Source organism: Camelus bactrianus, chromosome X (assembly GCF_048773025.1).
Source record: "Camelus bactrianus isolate YW-2024 breed Bactrian camel chromosome X, ASM4877302v1, whole genome shotgun sequence".
NCBI classification, from domain to species: domain Eukaryota; kingdom Metazoa; phylum Chordata; class Mammalia; order Artiodactyla; family Camelidae; genus Camelus; species Camelus bactrianus.
The window spans coordinates 7,752,927-7,773,923 of record NC_133575.1 but is presented as its reverse complement, the minus strand read 5'-3'; the positions used below and the strand labels follow the sequence as shown (position 1 = coordinate 7,773,923).

The 20,997-nt window shown below is 39.5% G+C and overlaps 1 protein-coding gene and 1 pseudogene across 1 annotated transcript in view; both read left to right on the top strand.

The window, feature by feature from the left end:
- MID1 (midline 1) overlaps positions 1-20,997 on the top strand; it is a 559,519-nt gene that overhangs the window by 107,852 nt on the left and 430,670 nt on the right. The gene's annotated exons all lie outside the window — the stretch shown is intronic.
- On the top strand, positions 3,093-6,101 carry LOC141576324 (large ribosomal subunit protein eL32-like; annotated as a pseudogene).

Here is a 20,997-nt window from a genome sequence, read left to right as displayed (position 1 = left end):
AGGATTTGTCCACAAAGAATTCATGTTATAAGTATTATTTTATTTTTCTAATCTGGTACTATATTCCTAGACCTTGTTCTAACTTATAATTTTGTAACAGTCTTATTACTCCCAGTGAATTCACTTGGAATGACTGCTTTTTTGCAGTAGGAAACACAATGTCCTTAATATCAGATCATCATTATTCCACTAAAATTGACTATTTCAATACAGCAAATCTAGGGACATTCTCACTGTAGCCAGTATATATTGTTTTCCTTTCAAGGGGCACTATTTTCATTTTCAATTTTCTTTCTCTGTTTTTTGACAAACGTAGTTTTCAATGCCTGTAAAAATGGGCAGTCCTTCCTATTCAAAAGGCATTGCTAATTTTGGTTATTGTCTCGTGTTGCTTTCAGACTTGTAAACATTGTAGAAATAAAGCATTGTTCTGTCACATAAGCCTGAGAACATCAGCTTCAATGGGGCTAACTCTAACCCCCTCCCGTCCAATATTGAGAATCAGCTTGATGAAACAATTTCATGGTATTTGATTTAGTAAAGATTTCAGGCACTGTCACACTGGGCTTCTGGGATTCTCATCACACAGTCAGTCCAGTGACTGAAGCATGAAGAAGCAAGGTATTGCCAAATGTGTCGCAACTGCTGATGTAATTTGCAGTTCGCTTTTTTTTTTTTTCAGTGAAATAACTTAGAGCATATGTGGCTAGCTTAAACTTATTTTTAAGTCAGAATGTATTCAGAACTGAAAAAGAAAATGAGAGAGGAGAGAACCTCATAAACTAATTGAGTGGCACTTGAGATGCAGGAATAGCCAAGCTCTTGAAAACCCTGCTTCAGCCCTGGAAGTGTGCACTCCAGCCCTCCATCCTTCCTAGTCAGCTCTGTTGGCTTTGAGATTTATGATTTATGACCTGCCACTTCTGGAGTATTTATAATATTTCAATGGAGAAGATTCTGACCAATGTCATGATTAAAGGACAAGGGTTTAAACAAGTTGGCCAAGGTCAAAAAGGAGCTTAAGTCTGAAGTTGGCATTAGATATCTGGCCTTAGCTTTCATCTTCTCAGTCAGAATTCGCTTGAGTGACCACAACATTCAGTTTTCTCAGGAAAGTCTAGGTTAAATGGTACCAATGCAGATATTAATAGTGCCCTTTATACTCTGAAAATGTCCCAGTTTCAGGACAAATTCTATGTTCACCCTACTGTTAGCTGCATCAGTATAATTTTCTTGATATATTAATGACAAGGTTCATCTATTTTCCCCTTACGCAAAATAAACGAGTGATGATCATGTGTCCTTTAAGTCTTCATACTGATATAAAAACTTCGGTTTAATGATTGCTATTTTCTGTTTGTTAATACTAGAATTTCACTCCTAGTCATAAACCCAAGGGAAACACATGCATATATATCCAGACAAAGGCTTGTACACATTTTCTTTGTGGCATTATTCTTAATATTTTTTACAATATTTTTTAAAATTTTCACGATTTTTTTTAAACCCCACAAGTATCCGTGAACAGGGTCTGTGGTATATTTCCATGATGGAATATACTAGATAGCAAAAAAAAAAAAACAACATACCACTGACCTATAAAAATATATGTATGGGCTTTAGAAATACGTTATGTAGAAAAAATGGTGCAGAGAGTGCATATTGTGCAACTTAATTCTAAAAAAAAAAACAGAAAGCTAATCTCACTGGTAGAAATCAGAATATTGCCTTGGGAATTGGGGGGTAGGTTTTACCTGTGTGGCGGCAGGGAAGCCTTCTAGGGTAATGGAAATGTTCTCTATCTTGATCTGGGAGGCAGTGGCATGAATGTATACATCTGTAAACATTCATAGGGCTTTACACTTCAGATTTCAGCATTTTATTATTTATATCTCAATTTATAAAAAGCTAGAGAAGAAATTAATGTAAGAACTAAATCTATTAAACATTTCTGTTAAGTTTCTACAGCATGACAATCATTGGTATATTTGAAGAAGTAATGTTAGCCATGAATTAAAGATCATAACTCTGAGATTTACATATGTTAGCCACTATATATAAAAATAGATTTTTAAAAAGTTTCTTCTGTATAGCACAAGGAGCTATGTTCAATATATCATAATAACCTTTAATGAGAAAGAATATGAAAGCAGATATATGTATGTATATGCATGACTGGGACATTGTGCTGTACACCAGACATTGACACATTGTAACTGACTGTACTTCAATCAAAAAAAAGATAATAACTCTATTTGATTAAGAATGGGTATCTACCTCTTCCCTCCTTGCCTTCATCACATCACTATTGTTGTGTCCTGACCTTCCCTAACCAAAGTTCGGTGGTCTTGGGTGAAAATGCTGAGCAAATGAGAACCTTGCTGTGGCATGAAGTTGGGGCAGAGCCAAGGTGATGCTTCAAGTTGGATGGGCAGGTCCTGGAGACCTGAGACGTTGGTGCGGAGTGTAGATATCAGAACGGGGCTAGAGCTGAGTGCATGGGGCATCCTTCTCTCATTACTTCCCTCTCTCCAAACTCCTGGCTAAGGAAGGGAGAAGACAAGAGAGAGAATTGGAGGTTGGAAGTGCACCAATTGGCTCTTTCTGAAATTTGCTACAGGATAATATTATAATTACAAACAGGCAGGCTCTGTTTTCATGGCAACAAAAATACAGTTGAAGGCAAAAGTGTGGTGGGAGTGAGGAAAGGCATATAGTTGATTAAAACAAGTTTCCTTTTTTTCACCAAGACATTTAAATGGCTTTAGAGCCAAAGGAGTTTCATAGTCAAAGGTGCCAGTGAGTTCTTTTTTATCCCACTTTTCATCTCTGCTCTTGTTCCTATTTTGGGTCACGGTTTATATAGATGCTGAAGGATTCAGACTAGTGGTTCTCAATCTGGTGTGATTTTATCCTCCAAAGGGACATCTGGAATGTCTGAAGACATTTTTGGTTATTACAACTCAGGGGTAGGGTGCTACTGCCATCCATTGGGTAGAAGCCTCGGATGCTGCTAAGCATCCTGCAAATGGATGCTCTCAACAGATGCAATCCCGCAGGATGCCACTCAACCTCAGTGACTTGCCCAGCCCCCAAAGTCAGTAGTGCTAATGTTGAGAAACCTGGGTTTAGACTGAACCCCATGTCTAGGATTAAGGGTGAAGATGCAGTGTGTTAAGATCCAGGATCCTATCATGGAACTAGTCCCTTAGGGATCCTTTCATTTTGCAGTTCTAATCGTTAGATATGAATTGCTCTCAAAGGGCTTGAGTAGATCCTATCCTCACAGCATTTCTTAGTGACTTTGTCAGGGCATTAAGACAAAACCACAAGAACCAATTCGTTCTTGCTATTTTGATTCAACATACATTGAAGCGCTCTCTTCCTCGGCACTACCTACGGAAGTGGCAGCCATCTCCTAGTCGGCATCATGACCGCCCTTAGACCCCTCGTGAAGCGCAAGATGGTCAAAAACGGGACCAATAAGTTCATCCGGCACCAGTCAGACCAATATGTCAAAATTAAGCGGAACTGGCAGGAACCCAGAGGCATTGACAACAGGGTGCGCAGGAGGTTCAAGGGCCAGATCCTGATGCCCAGCATTAGCTACAGGAGCAACAAGAAAACAAAGCACACGCTGCCCAGTGAAGTTCCTGGTCCACAACGTCAAGGAGCTCGAAGTGTTGCTGATGTGCAACAAATCTTACCGTGCTGAGATTGCTCACAACGTCTCCTCCAAGAACCGCAAAGCCATCGTGGAGAGAGCAGCCCAGCTGGCCGTCAGAGTCACCAGTCCCAACGCCAGGCTGCGCAGCGAAGAAAACAAATGGACAGCTCGTGCACATTGTATTTGTGTTAATAAAACCATGAAACTAAAAAAAAAAAAAAAAAAAGATACATTGAAGCAAACTGGAATGGGGTTATAAATGGAGGAATGAATTAGTACTATACAACAATAGAATATGACCTTCTCGAGGAAAGGGACAGTGGTAAAGGAAAAGATCACTGAGTGCATCATCAAAAAACAGGGCACTAGTCCTGAATTATCACAGGTCTGATTTTGTGACTTGGATGGCTTGGAGTCTCTAGATTTTGCTTTCCTCATTGATGAAATGAAGAGGCCAAAGTAGATTGTTTCAAAATCTCTTTTAACACCAGTATTCAGTGATTTGAAGGGAATCAACATATTCTTTACTAAAAAAAAAATAATTGACATCATTAGCTATGGAGTATCTCTGACAACAAAATGACTAGAGGAATATAAAAATTGTTCTGCAAGAAACTCTTCTTTTAAAAAAAAAAAACTCCCTTGCGCCTGTCACATAGAAGAAGTTCCTTTGTCTCTATAACATCAAGCTGTGTCTTTCAAAACTTGTCAGTTTAACTGTTTGGCAAAATGTGTTCCAGGTAAAGAAAAATAACTGTGCAGAGCTGTTTAACATTTGTTCCTAATGTTAACTGTTAAACTCTGCTTAGAAAAATAATTCTGCTCCGAAATTTGATCTGTCTGCCTTCCTTTTGTATTGCTTTTGGCTCTTCCAGAACTCAGAAATGTCAATTTGTTATTCATGTTTGCCTTCACTAATCCTTCCAAAAGAATGTGAAAAGTCCCACAGTCTTTTATATTAGGAAATAGCTAAGATTAAAATGGATTAAGTCTCAGCTCCTTTCTCTTGCTCTCTATTGGTGTAATGAGTGTTATCACAGCATTTATGAAAGCGATGGGGTTTTTCATACTAAACTATAATTTCATTGTATGAGCATTCAGTAGGGGCATTGATACAGTTAGGCCTGGCAACTTTTCACAAGCTAAATGCCAAGATCCTGCGGTGTCTTTCTGAAATGTTGGACAGGGTGGTGGATGGGCAGGGATTAGAGAGACTGAAGTGTGTGTTGAGTCAGTCTTGGAGGGGGGCAGGAGGGGACTGGATAGACAGAGTGAGGGCTGTTGACTTGCAAAATCAGCGGGAGAGCCTAGCATGGCCAGAGAACTCAGCCAACAGTGAATTGGAAGGAGAACTGTTGATATGAATATCTTCTCTGTCATATCTACTTTTATTACCAGGAAGAATAGAATGCTCTCCCTTTCATGGAAGATGCCATAGGCCTCACATCAGAAGGATGGTGTTCTACTTATTTTCCAGCAGTTACATTGACTATGTGGGTCTGTCCACACCATTTCATGTAGACCTGTTTGGGATGAGACACCGTAACCCAAGGCAAAGCTAACCAACCTACAGGGGCTAAAATGCATGTGGCATTGGACTTCAATTCTAGTCCCCAAACTGGCACATCAATGACTTGAAAGAGGGTGAATGTATGATGATATTTATTAGATCTTACTCAGCTAGATTCTCTCACCCAAAGGCAAGAGGATGCTAGAATGAAATTCTCTTAAGGGTATGGACCAAAGTCTTCCCTTTTGGAGACTGCATGAGAACACTCCCTCCCAGAAATCGGAGATCTATGCTTGTTGCCAGTTGTTGTGCTTTCCCAAAGGGAGAAGTATGTGAGTGACTCCTGTCTGCTGCTCCACACTGACCTTCCAGCTCTCAGATCCCTTCCCGGGTGCCACCGAGCATGCCCCTTAAGGGCCGTGTGGAGCCCCAGGAGCAGCCTGGGCCATGCGTAAAGGAAGGACTTCTCAGGCCCGAAACGACAATTCACCGTCCAAAAAGTCCAGGATCCAGGAAGCAAGCAGTTGAATAGATTATTTTTTACGATTTACCCCCAAAAATAGTTGTGATGTCAGTCTATTTTGATTTCAGATGGAGAAGTCAGACTTAAGCTCTCTACACCATTCAGAAAAAGCAGCTGAAAAGTGAAAAACCAAACGAAACCGAATCAGTTTGCCAGTTGATTCTCTTCACTGCCAGACACCAGTGTAACCACTCTCCTTTCTGCATTCCCCTCCTCTCGCCCCGGTTGACTGTTCAGATTTAATTGCCTTTTGTTTTTTAGATATTTCATGAACTTGACTTTACAACTGAGTTTATAAGGGGAACAAGGAGAGAAGAGTGTCTTTTTTGTGCTAGATTATTTCTCTCTCTTTTTTTTTTTTTTACAAAACAGTTTATGCCTCACTTTAAAGGTCATATGTGATAAATGCCTCTTCCTATGGGATTGCTTGAGTTGTGAAGATTTTCTGAAATTATTTGAAATTCTAGTTATTTGAGCGGAGACTTTTTAGCACCGTGATATTTTTGAGACTGCTGGATGGTCATTTTATTAGCATAGCCCCATTGTCCATTTTGTCTTGTCATAAATTACAAAAGCAAGAAAATAGATAAATGAAATAAACATAAATAAATAAAAGCAAACATCTGTTCCTCCTCCTTCAGAAAAAGTCTTCCTCGAAATCTTCCTTAAAGTTTGTTCACTGAAAGCTTGTGTCTCGGAGATCACCTTTGATGTACATGAGAAAGTCATGGCCTTTCCCTAGTGATTGCTCAGTGGTCTCGCTCCATAGCAGTCAGTCTTCCTCAGAACTGTCTCTTTGTCTTTGTGACTCTCTGTTCTCCTTGCCTTCTCCTCTCTCTGATCACTTGGTTTTGGCCTCCTCTTTCCCTTTCCTTCATGTAGGCATTTGTCAAATCTCTCCCTTCCCTCCTTCCTTCCTCCCTCTGCTCCTTCTTCCCTCCCTCCCTCTGCCCCTTCCATTCCTTCACTCCCTCCTTTCTCCCTATGTATTAACTGTTATCTGTGTCCCAGGAATCTTGTCCAAATTCATGCTACCAACCTTGTAGTCACTTGTCATGTGTGGCTTCCAACCCCTTGAAATATGGCTCAAACTTTCAATTTGACTTTCTTGTAACAAATTTAAATGTAATAATGATATTCAATTAAGTTATTGGGAAATTTTGAAGGAAGGAACTTCCTTCCTGCCTCCCTTCCCTCCCCCTCCCCTCCTCTTTTTTCTTCTCTTCTCTTCTTTTCCCTTTCATGGCCATCCTGTCCTAACATGGCTTTCCCTATGTCTCCTAAATGGAGACCCTCACATCTTTATTCCTTACTGATTCATCTACATAGATCCATCTAGACCAGGATTTCCTAATGTCAGCACTAATGACATTTGGAAACCAGACCGTTCTCTGTTACGGGACTGTGCACTATAGGATGTTGAACAGCACCCCTGGCCTCTACCTACTAGATGCCAGTAGCTCCTCCAACCCCCTGAGTTGTGACAACCAAAAATATTCCCACACATTGCCAAATGTGCCCCACCGGGCAAAATTGCCCCTCACTGAGAACCACTGGGATCGACAGTGACCAACAGTGGGTAGCAAGAAGTGGACACAGGTCTTAGAACAGGAGAGATGGTTTTGAAAATAAATAGATTTCACCTAGCAATGAGATCAATTGGTAGATTTTTCTCAACAGTGAGATTAATTTAACTTTTCTAACAAATTAGAAAGGAAATAGATTTTTGCTTTTTCTCACAGAAGATAGTTAATTTTGGAAGGTTTTTGTTTTCATACAGAGTTTTTAGCTATAAACTAAATGATAATAAAGAAAAATGGTGTCCTTGGAACTTTCATCTTAGTTCTGTATTAAAGATCACTTATTGGACTGTTTTTTTTTTCCCTCACGTAAGAACAATAAACTCCTTTAACAAAACTCTGGAACATACCCAATACCAAAGGGAAGAAACGTGTAATTAAAGGTTATACAAAGTGCAGGCTTAACCTTTAGACATTTCAATTAGACAAGGCAAACATTCTCCTTTAAGCCAAGTGTCTATCTCCTTAGTGTCTATCAATTTAATTTTATCAGTTCTAACTAACTTCCTAAGAATTCAATAAACTGTGTTTATATCCTGACATTTTAGTTTTTAGAGAAGACATTAGATTTAGGAGACAGAGGCCCTTGGGAAAACAAGCCTACCATTCAGGTTTTATAAGACAGACTTGCTGCCCAGGGGATTTCTATCAAAATTTTGATTTTCAGACTAAAATTATTCGAGTGTGGGCACATAAAACAAAGAAAACTACCATGAACTTTTGACTAGATATTTATGCTCCTGGAACGTTAACCTTATTTTTAGCTATCTTAGGTCAATTTGGAGTTCCATTAACTTTAAATCTTTGTCATAAAAAGATAAGCAGTATAGCCATGTATGTATTAGTTTCCATTGCTGCTATAACATATCACCACAAACACAGCAGCTGAAAATAAAACAAAAATCTCTCAGCTCAGTAGGTCAGAAATCTAAGTTGCCTTGGCTGGTTTCTCTGCTCAGGGGCTCACAAGTCTGAAAGCAAGGCATCAGCTACCTGGGCTCTCCTCAGGAGGCTGTGAGGAAAATCTGCTTTCAAGCTCATTCAGGTGGTTGGAAAGTTTGGTTCCTTGTGGTTGTAGGACTGAGGTCCTAATTTCCTTGCTGGCTATCAGTTGGCACACTCTCCGCTCCTAGCAGCTGCTTGCTTTATTTCTCTTGTTTCTCCGTGACCTCTTCTAGAAACGGTGGATCAAGTCTCTCTCACCCCTTCCGTCATCTCTCTGACTCCTATCCCTTCCTCTCCTGCTTTTAAGGGTTCATGTGATTCCACTGGGCTCACTCAAATATTCCAGGAAAATCTCCCTACTTTAAGATCAGCTGACTTGCGACCTTAATTCCATCTGCAAAGTCCTTCCACAGCAGTACCTAGGTGAGTGTTTGAGTAAGTAGTCAGGAGACTGGAAGCTTGGAGGGACATTTTAGAATTTTGCCTACCACAACATATATATGTGCAGTTGAAAGTCTTTCCCAATTTATTCCCCAGTCATAACGTTCTCACCTCTGCCACTAAAAAGGTAAGCACAATTATTAGCTTCTTGTTAACCTTCCAAAGCCTCTTTGTGTGTATAAAGTATAAATCTATGCATTCTACTTTACCCCCTTCCTTTATAAAAACAGCCTTCCCTACATAGTGTTCTTCACCCTATCCTTGCACATATGACAGTATCTTAGAGAATTTCCTCTATTGGTATATATAGAACTTTCTCATTCTGTAGAATATTCCCCTGTGTGGACATACCATCATTGATCTAACCAGTTCAGTAGTAGTGTACTGTAAGGTGGCTTCCTGTCTTTTGCTACAACAAATGATGTTGAAACAAATGTGTTATTTCTCATATGTGCTGATGTATCTAGAGAATGACTTTCCAGAAGTGGGGGGGTTGTAATTTTAATAGATATTACCACATTGCCCTCAATAAAGAATGAACCAGTTCATTATCATCCTTGCCCCAGCAGGACTTGAGTGGTGGTTTCCTACAGCCTCACCAGCCACAAAGTGTTGTAAGCCTTTTAGATTTTGGCCAATCCGATAGTTGAAAACTGGTGCAATAGCGTAGCTAGGATGATGTGCTTTTCTATTTCTTAAACTTGGGTAGCTCTTTTTTTTTTTTAAGCCACTGGGTTCCCAAGCCCCATATAACATGAATAATTTAAAAGAAAATCTCGGAAACTCAAAGTGTAAGCTTCTCCGAAATAAATGGAGATGCAGTTCTTATGTGAAGGGAAATTATTAACTTGATTGATTTGGCGGGACTTCTTTCTCAGCATGGAAGAAAGCAGATACTAGACATTGTCAAATGATTTTCAAGACATTGATTTACTTAGCAAACATTTATTGAATGTCTACCTTTTTCAAAGCATTGTGTTGAGCACTCTTGGGGAATAAAGAATTAGGCCCAGTCCTTGAACAGAAGGAAGAGGGGAAAACCTATGTTTTTGGAGAGGCTGTGACTCATTTAAGCCCCACAGTAGCCTTGGAAGATGAGAATTACATTATTATTTTACCAGTTGTTTAAAAAATCACTTCTTTATTTCAAAATTATATACCTATTTTTCTTGCTTCAAATACCATATGATAATGATGACAGAGTAAAATGTTAAAATGTACCTGAGATTCACTTTCTGAAAACAGCTTCATTTTTAGCCCGAATTATTTTAAGGCAAACACATTAATACTCTGTGTTTTGTAATTATGGCACTATTGACCTATCCATGTCAATTCATTTTCCTATTAGGTTAGGATTTTATTAGGAATGCTTTATTTTCCAGACAATTGTACATCTCCTGAGCAATTGTCTCTTCTCTTTGACTTAAAACCAGGATGAGATACATATAGAAGTCTTCTTGATATCAAACTATTATATATATTAGCCCTACTGAATGATGTCTATCATTTATTCATATTTTCTGAACTTATTATACCCAATTTTTGGTATTAATGGGATTAAGCTTGTTAAGTATTATATAGTGAGTGATAAAGATTCAGATCCAGATCAGCTTGACTCATACATGTACTTTTTTTGCTACTTCATATTGCTTCTCTTTTTTAAACTTTATAATTTTTAAAGATATTTTCATAAATTGGGTTTTTAAACATAGTTTTACCCTGACATTGAAATGGCTTGCATATGTCACATATATGTAAATTCATTTAAAATATATATTTTGAAAAGGTTAATATAGTTAATATGTTTTTAAAATGTAGGTCTGTGGACGTTACATACACATGCAATTAATTTAAGGAAAAAGTAAATAGCTATATGAAAAAAATCTATCTTTTCCATAAGGATTATATTTCTGCAAGAGCTTATATTAGTTCTGTATTTATTTGGCTAGAATAATGTTAGACATTTTAAAATAAGCAAGATTTTTTCCCCCAAAATGTTGACATCTTTAACATCTACATAAAGTCAGTTGTTTTTCTAAAATAACTTTTCCCTTTTATGCTTCTTTCTCTTCATCCATGGACTTCACTTGCCAGCAGGAATTGTTTGAACTATTAATGTGAGGTTTTTGAAACCTATAACAAGAATATATTAGTGTCAGCAGCAAAAGGCCCATAATTCTGTTTATAACAATGGGAAGCCATATGATAAAAGTTATATACTGATGAAAATAATATCTTGTAACCAACTTACAGAGACAAAGATAGATTCTGGAGGCAGATCCAGCTATTTGGGGTAAGAGTTCTATGGCCCGTGATGATCAGCTCATGGAAAATTTCCATTTCAATGAGCTGCTTTGACCATTTAATTCAGTAAACATTTAGTTAGTGCCTATTACATGAAACACACAGTTCTTTAGGACTCATGGGAAAAGTGAGTCTATTTTCCAAAACAAAATAAAGAATTATTTTATATTTATGAAGACATTGGTATAGAATTTTTCAATCTGCATCATCTCAGAGAATTCCTATTAATGTCATTATGTTTACCATTTTTCCTGTGTGTCTCTGAAAGGCTGAACAACAGAATAGTTTTTCTCGCTTGAGAACTGCTTGATTTTTATGGCAAGGAAACACTGTACGAGGAAGTAAAAGAAGACATGAATTTCTAGCTCTGGAGATCTTTAGGACAAAACTAGAGAATGATTCATCCTGGATGACTTGGATGGTGCTTTCCTGCACATGGGAGTAGAGCTAATGACCCCCTCCTTCTGTACTCCAGTGACAGAAGCAAACGGGTGGAGTGAAGTTGAAGGATATGAGGGATGACATGAGACCCAGGGGACATGGAGCGGATGTCGACTCGGGAAGGAAAACAGGTACTGATTTTGAGACAAGAGGGAAGAAAAAGAAGTAGCTAAAGATAGGAGAGAAGTTGAGAGACTGTAGATGATCTTAACCTCAGAAAAGGTGGGTTCATCTAACAGTGAAGTGGATGGATCCTAGGCAGAACAGAAATATTTGTAGCATGTGCTACTAAGTCACTAGTTGGAAATCTTAAAGGAAAAAAAAATCTGAAATCCAGTGATTTATAAATGATCCCAATTAACTAGTTTGGAATCTGTTCCGTCCTCATTCAGAAACTGATGAGTGGGAATCACAAAGTTCATTATAAGGATAGCAGTCAGTCGGGGTTGGGTGTTGGCAAGGCAGGAATCCAGGAGGGTCCCAAACAAGAGGAATTCTAAGGTGAGGATAAGGGCAAAACTGAAATTATTGACTATTGGCACTCTCAGAACTGAGAGGGCATTTGGCTGTATGAGTGGTGTAGTAGGTTCTTACCACTGCTGTAGCAAATTTAAGGGATTAAATAAAGAATAATTTAGTATCTTACAGTTCTGGAGGTCAGACGTTCAAAATGAGTTTCACTGGGCTGAAATCGTGGTGTCAGGACTGGTTGCTTTGCAGGCTCCAGGGGAGAATCTGTTTCTTGCTTCTTCCAACTTCTAGAGGCTGCTGATGTTACTTGGCTTGTGGCTGCATCACTGCAATCTCTGCTTCCCTCCTCGTATCACCTTGCCTAACTTTGATCCTCTTAGCTTCTTCTTATAAGGACCGCCATGATTACACTGGGCCCACTGGGATAATTCAGGATTCTCTCCCCATCTCAAGATTCTTAATTTAATCACACCTGCAAGTCCCTTTTGCCATATAATGTAACATATTCATAGGTTCCAGGAATTAGGACATGGATACCTTTCGGGGCCTATTTGACCACAGATGGTGATCCACTGGGAAAGCACGGAAGGGGTCAAGGAAGTGGATGTCATAATGAGAAAGGAGATATAGGAGGAATTAGGATTTGAAAGAGTTGGAAAGTCAGGAGGTTGGGGCCTATTAGAGGACTCGCACAGTTTGAGATCTGGTAGCAATAAATGGTTAAGTATATTGTGATGCTCCCTCAGAGAGGAAATGCCGAAGAAATGAATTCTTAGTGCCCTGAAGTACAAGGATCTGTGTGGTGTGGTGTCAGAAAGGGTTTTGATGGAGGTTGTTAGAGCCTTAAAGGATGATGGCCACTGAGAAGGGAAGATTGGGGTGGGTGCTCAGTGTCTTCGAGGACCTGGGAAAATGTCCTGGAATGTAGCAACAATGAATGGCAAAGGAGAGATGTGTAAGCATATGGAAAAGGACTTAAAAACTAGAAATAGAATTGCATGTTGGTTCTGGGCAGGAAACTAGAAGCTGCAGAGGAGAGTAGGGAATGTCTCATCACCTCCGAGTCATTCTACCCCTGTCCCCACATCATAGGAGGTGTGTGACAAGGAGCAACCTATGCTCCTTGGGAAAGGTCAGGAAGAGAGGTGGAGTCTTAAGGATGAGAGGCAGAAGAGGATAAGGTAGGGGCAAAGAGACGAAAGGATATGAAGTTGTGGGGAGATGTTGTTAGTCGACTGTGAGCTCCCAAATGGTAAGAGTGGAGTTACCTTCTGGAGGCCGGGACTAGGATAGTTCTGAATGATGAGAAGGAGAGTTTTCTAGACATGAGAGTGGGAAGACGTGTTTCCTTATAGCACCGAGTGCTGATACATGAAAAAGTGCCCTTTCTTCCTAGAGGAAGAAGGGCAATGCATTCTTTTGCCAAGTATTCTTCATCACAGAGATGTATCTGAATAAGAAATAACTGTGTGCAGCATCTTGACACTTAGAAAGTTTCTTCACAAACTCTCATTTCTTTGAATCTTCTACTTGTGCTCTAGTTATTTATGTCATTGTTTGACAGACAAGCCCGCTGGGCTCAGAGGAACTACAGGCCCAGCCACAGTCCACGTGGCTAATAAATGGCAGAGTTGGGGTTGATCTCAGTTTTTCTAATCCGAGTGCAATCTTTATCCTTTTCTCTTGCATTTAGAAAGGAGAGTGGCCTGCAGAATACTGATACACTTGAAGAGTGTGAGAAAAAATAAGGGAAATTGATTAAACCACCAGATCATTTAAAAATTACTTCTCAACAAAACGAGGTGGTAGTTAGAGTTTTTTCAATTTAGAAGTAAATATGAAAAGGATACCACAAGACTTTAGAGGAAAAAATTTCTGGCCTTGTGAACCACCCAATGTTGTGTTGACTTGTTGTTCATTTTGTGATGAACCCTGAAAGAGTTGGCTGAAAAAGTTTCCATGTGGTGTGGACACTGCCTGCCGGTCTGGCCCCCAAAATGACTGAATCATTTTGGAATTTCAAGTGACAGAAAGGCAGGACAGACTCCTAAGCAAAACAGAGCTGAAGTCATCCTTACAAGTTCTTGAACGGACAGAAGTGCGGAGTGATTGAGTGGTGTGTGTGTGTGTGTGTGTGTGTGTGTGTGTGTGTGTTCCTCAAGGCTACTTAATTGGGGGCTGAGAAATCACTATTCTCCCACATGTGCCCCGGTTACAAAGTCTTGGGGATAATCGATTCTGTTTGGGGGCCAACTAAAAGGAAAATCAGATGGAGAGAATGGAAACGTAACACTCCCCCTTTGTAGAATTTTAACCTAGAAGCTGTGAATCCTGAGTAAATGCATAATTTCTTTTAGTCACATCTTGAGTGGCTATCATTTAGCTAAGAGCTTAAACATTTTCCTAATGTTTTTATTTCCAGTTTCTGGTAAAGATATGGAAAAGGAAGGGAGGCAAAGAAGAGTTGAAAGAAGAGAGGATTTTACACGCAAGTGAAATTTTTTCTGTAATTATCATGAAAGGAAAATTAAACATTGTCAGAGATTAGGGAAACAAATTCCTTCAGGTGACTTTTTTGGTGGCCTTTCAGCAAAATATTTTACCTCAGCTCAATTATTCTGCTGATGTTTATGTGAAGTACTCTGGAGGAATTGTAGATTTTATTTCTGCCAGTAATTTAATTATATGTCATAAGAGTTAGTTTATTTTAGCTCGACTAGTGATGAATACTTGTAGTTTAGGAATAAATCAGAGTTAAAAGATTGTGGGGTAGGGGGATTACTCATTTAGAACATTCTAAACTTTGTTCTGTGTCAGACTTAGGAGATGTACCTCCAAAGGAGACCAAATGCAGTAAGCACCTGTAATGGATTTTAAGTATGAGCAAAAATCACTCCGTGTTGCTGGAGGAAATTAGGAACCCAGTGGCAGGGTTGCAAATCATACTAATGTTGTATTTTCACGTTCAGGTAGAAATTCTGCTTGACAAGCAACCAGAGATCATTACCAAACACTTTAAACCTGCAGTTCTTCATGAATGCATGAGTACTCTCTTTAATGGAAAAATGATGCATCAATTGCCAAGAGACTGGCTTCCAGAAATGCATTTCCCAATTGCTAAAGGGATGAAATGGTATATATCATAGAAGACAGGTTGCTAGGAGGGAGGGAGGGAGATCATGCTACACATTCCAAAAGGAATATGGAACTATTACATGGGGAATAAGTTTTCAGACGAGGAAATAAGAAGACTACATAAAACATTGTCAGACACTCAGCCCAACCTGAATGATTATGTTATTCTCCAGAAAAAGCAAAGAGCAAAAGGCTTTCTCAGTTCAGTAACTGCAATAACAGAAAGGGGTGATGTAAACCAATTGGCTCTCTCTTAATTTTGTGACTACAGAAAGCAATGTTGACGATCCTTCAGTCTTGCAGAATGGCCTCTCTTTCTTCCTTGCCTTCCCCTCACCATCACCATCTTAGCTCAACAGTTACTTCACTTTGGAGGGCCCACCTGCTGCCTCCAGTCTCATTTTCCCCCATCATAGCTGTAGGCGGACAAGCCCAGGTTCACAGGGCCCCCTTTTCATTTCCTCTGTGTGGCGGCTTTGGCATTATACATAAAACACTCAAGTGCCAATTTCTCTTTTCTGAAGAGGAGGGAAGCATTGGCTTTACAGGATTTTTGTGAGCAGAAGATGAGATAAAGATATATAAACTGCTGATCTTAGAGGCTGGCATATTTGATCAATGATACATGTTAAAATTTTGAATTGTACCAGGAAGACAAAATCTCCCATTTTTTCTGATCTTCACTCTCCTTTATCTCAACATTGATGCTGAAGGCATTCTCAGCATACTTGTCTGCCAGTTCCTCAAACTCCAGCACTTCATGGGCCTCCATCTTCATCTCACTTCTGATACCCATTTCTGCCACCACCATCACTCAAAGCTATCCTGTCTTCAAGATCTTTGGCTCTCAATGACCACCTGCCTTCTTCTACCTCTTCCATATATTACTTATGTTACAGGTATTCATTCACTTAATCCTCACAATGACACATCAAGGCATTGTTTCTCTTGCTATTTTATAGAGAAGGGAACTGTGGCGCAGGAAGGCAATGTAATTTGTCCAAGGTCTCACAGCCAGGAAGGGGCAGAGTCAGGATTCCAAAACAGGTTACCTGGTGGCAGAGGCTGGGGTCTTAGCCATTTCATCATGCTTCCTCTCCTGGAGTAAGGCGCTCTTGGAAGATACTCTCCACTGTTCATTGGGAATCACAGACCTGTGGTTCCTTATCACCTCCATCCCAGATTTCCCCTTGCTCCAGTTATCTCATTTAATACCTTCATCGGGCTCTCATACGCCTCTTCAAAGACCTGAAAACCTCCAAGAGCATCAGTTCATCTCTGTGGTCACTCCCTATCTAGTCTCTTGTGCCTTACTTCCCTCTCCTTTCCGTCTCTCTTACCTCTCTCAGTGATGTCTCAGAATTCTGTATCATTGGCCTCCAAATTTGCATTTCCCACAGACCACTGCTCCTAAAATCCAGCATAACCCAACTCCACCCCTAAAGAAGCCATCTCTTCCTCCACATTTTTTATACAATGACTACACTATTTGTCCAGTCACCTACTTTATTTTATTTTCTTTTTATTGAAGTAGAGTCAGTTTACAATGTCTCAATTTCTGGTGTACAGCATAATGTTTTATACATATATATATATATACATATATTTGTTTTCATATTCTTTTTCATTGTGGGTTACTACAAGTTATTGAATATAGTTCCCTGTGCTATATAGAAGAAACTTGTTGTTTATCTGTTTTATATATAGTAGTTAGTATTTGCAAATCTCAGACTCTAAATTTATCCCTTCCCACCCCCTTCCCCCCGAGTAACTATGAGTTTGTTTACTATGTCTGTGAGTCTGTTTCTGTTTTATAGATGAGTTCATTTGTGTCGTCTTTTTTTTTTAGATTCCACATATGTGTGATATCATATGGCATTTGTCTTTATCTAACTTACTTCACTTAGAATGACAATTTCCAGGTCCATCCATGTTGCTGCAAATGGCATTATTTTATTCTTTTTATGGCTGAGTAGTATTCCATTGTATAAATATACCACAACTTCTTTATCCAGTCATCTGCCGATGGACATTTAGGTTGCTTCCATGTCTTGGCTATTGTATATAGTGCTGCTGTGAACACTGGGGTGCAGGTGTCTTTTTGAAGTAGGGTTCCCTCTGGATATGTGCCCAGGAGTGGATTGCTGGATCAATTGGTAAATCTATTTTTAGTTTTTTGAGGAATCTCCATACTATTTTCCATAATGCTTGTACCAAACTACATTCTCACCAGCAGCAGAGGAGGGTTCACTTTTCTCCACACCCTCTCCAGCATTGATCGTTTGCAGTCACCTACTTTAAAGCCTTGGCTCTCTCTGTCCACCAGCATTCAGTGCTTTTCCAACCTGATAGTTGTCCCTCTGATTGTCTCCTCACCTCTGCCTCAGGCTTTCCCATTCCTGCTGCTGTCACCTGAGTTGCAACAGTCATTAAGTCTCTATTGCCTCCTTGTCAGAGCCTCCCAGTGATTCTGCTCATCAGGTAGCAGTGTCCGCATCCTCATCCATCCTCTTCATTCCACACCTATTAGTCCTCTAAAGCACACTGTACTTAGAAACTCAGATAGTCCCAGCTCCTCTCCTTGGAGAGAGATGGAAGGTTGTGTTTAGGGAACATGGCAGGTGTGACAGAACCTTGAATCAATTCACAGAGGTCGGCACTCTGCTGATCCAAAGGGCGAGTGGACCTCATGGCTTCAGAAGGAGCTCAAGGCTCAGGAAGGACTGTCTCCGTGAACGATACGGGACAGAAAGAAAAATGAATCTCCACATACTGTTTACATAGCTGGAAATAAAATTTTGTCTAATATGTATTTTGAATAGTAATTTGAAAACCAATCTTTAAAATAGATGGGAAAGAAAAACACACATAGAATGGCGTCAATTGAAATTACTTTGATAGTTTGCCCTTGGCAGCAAGTTAGCAGGTCCTCGGTTCAAACTGGTGTGTGGATGTTTTTGGATTATGTATTTAACATAAAAGTGTTGAGTATAAGTTTCTCTGGATTAAATGTGGAGTCAAGGATTTAGGAAAGCTCTATATATGTGTACAGGGAGCATGCTTGATGCAAGGAAATAAATGTATGAAGTGTATTAGTGATTAGGAGATGCTTAGACTAATATAATGGGATATGCTAATTTCATGACAAGGTAGAATATTGTAATACAAATTTTTAACATCAGAGAAGCAGAAAGTGGACTTAGTGATTAACTTCTCTTTATCCTTTCGGATTTGATTCAAAAGTCAACTTTCCTTGGATGTGTTTACTTAACTTGCCTTTTAGCCCAAAAATTACTTGAATGCTCTTCCCCTGGAGTCCTGGAGTCCTACTCTGTTGGACCATGTGCATCTCTTTTGTAATACTGACAACAGTGTATCATCACCTTTGATTTTCTTGTCTTTACCATCTAGACTTGCACTGTCCAATGTGGTAGCCACTGTGGCTATTTAAATTTAAATTAATTACAATTCAGTGAAGTTTAAAATTCTGCCCCTAAGTTACAGTAGGCACATTTCAAGTATTCATTAGCCAGAAGAGGCTAATGGCTACTGTACTAGACAGTACAGGTATAGAGCATCTTCTTCATCATTGCAGCTGGTTCTGTGAGGCAGTGCTGATAGCTACTGATACCCTTAAAGGAGCGATTTTGCCCTTTTTATTTCTATATTCCCTACACCTAGCACACAGTAGGAGCTCAATAAATATTTGTGGGATGAGTAAGTACAGGAAATTCAAATACTTCAAATACACAGCTGAGAGAATTTATAACCTATATTACTTTGAAGCCATATATTCAAGTTGCTCTCATTGATTTGGTTGCTGTGGTGAACAGTTGATTGCAAATTAGAAATGATGGATTAAAGGCAAAATTTCTGCATTTGTGTGCAAGATAGGCAAATATGTGTACATTCAAGAAGCCTGAGCACCAAAAACATAATTTTCCCCACGTATTAATGGTTATTATCTCTGGGTGTATTGCCATCTGGCTGTGAGGTTCACCTGCAGAAACTGGTTAATAAAGGACATTTCTCCTCTAAAATCATCAGAACGCCAGACTATTTGCTCTTCTTCTGAAGCATCAGGTTACCAAATGTAGCAGTACAGTTACTCTATGCTTTTTTATATTTTGAAAAACTAATCTGAAAACTGATTTTTGGAAGAGATAGGAGAGAAACACATGCAGGAAGTAGCATCAGATAAAAGGTTTCAGCAGCATGAATTCAGGATTGAGACCTTCTCAATCAAGCTGACTTAAACCATAAGGAGAGGTATTAGTCCACATGCGGACATGCCCAGAGATGGAGCACGTTCAGGGTGGTTGATTCCGTGACTTAAGGATATCACCAAGGATCTAGGTTCTGGACACCATTTGCCTAAGTCATCTTTAAGATTGGTTTAATTTCGGATGAAAATTCCACGCATCGCCTACAAACAAGACACTTTCTAGAGAAAGATGAGACAGTCTCTCCTGTTGGCCTCTCAGGAGAATCAGGAAACCTTTCTCAGAAGCCCCTTCTTGACTCCTCATCTTTCATTGGCCAGAATAACGTCACATGCCCATTTGCTATCCAGTTGCTGGTGAGAAGACTAATGCATTACCCCTAGATCAATCAGGCCCACTAGCAGAGCTACAAACAGGTTCAGGCTCCCTGGCATGAAACATAAGATGGCACTTGAGTGACATATGTTTGAATGAAATTCATTCAGTTCAAAATGAAATTCAGCAAGGAAGGAAGGAAATGGATGTACAGTCAACTAACAATTCCTGCTTATAGACCATCCCAGTACTTTAGAATAGATGACGCAGATATCTTCTAAACCTCCATGGGAAAATAGGCAGCTTGATGGTCAGCCCAGGATATTTTGAAAACTCAGTAAACTCACTAATGGTATCAGTATAAATCAATCTTACCATGTCAAGTAAATCCTAAATTCATGATTTGACTAACACTGTCTCTTATATTCAGTGGGAAATAATGAATTGTGAGATTTCATAGGTTCATATTCAAGCAGGCAAATTTAGGAGGATGGAGTGAACAAAGCCACACCCTAAATCTTCTCTCTCTGGATGAAAACATATAATCTTTCATACTCTCTTCATCTCTTCTCAACTTCTGGGATGACGGGAAATTAGTCAAAATTTAGGCTAGTGATTCTCAGTTGGTGGCAAGGTTGGACAAGACCTTGGCCCTCAGAATCTCTTGGGGGAGCTTCTTTGCATACCCCTTTTATCTTTCTTCTCATCGCTTTTTCATAGGTTCCTGTTCCTCTCACTGATGGTTAGAGGAAATTTTGGTGACATGTTTCTATTTTCCTAATACTCCAGTTTTTTCCATTTTTTTTCCCACATGAAGTACCAAAAAAAAAAAAAGACTCTTAAAAATAGTAAAAGTCTTCAGGTTGTGAAATAAATATTTATTGAGCACTTACTATGTGCCACACATGGTACCAGGTCATTTAGTACTCATTTCATCCACACAGAAAATCTCCTTTGAGATTTTTGCCCCTGGGTTATAATGCAGACACTCTAGCATTAGATGATTTGAGGGAGCTGTCTGCCTGCTAGTAAGTGGAAGAGTTGGAACTCAAAACCACAGCTCTCTATGTCCCAAGGCAGCCTTCCTTCCAATAAGTGATATGTTATTCTGAGAGTAATGTTTTAAGCTTGTGGAAAATGAAGCATAGCATTTCCCAAGCTGTGGTTTGAGAGTCCAAGAAAGAGCTGGTAGTGGAGCCACAGCAGGCCAGTGAGAATAGAGCAGAGGCCCAGCCCTGAGTTTGTTATTGATGAAGGGTGAGACCTCGGGTAAAATATTTAACATCTCCAGGTTTCTCTTCCACAGAAAGGTTCTTCTAGATCCGGGGTTGGCCAACCACGGCCCTTGGTCCAAATCTGGCCCATCACCTGTTCATGTAAATAAAGTTTAATTGGAACACAGCCATGCCCATTTGTTTACATATTATCTATGGCTGCTTTCA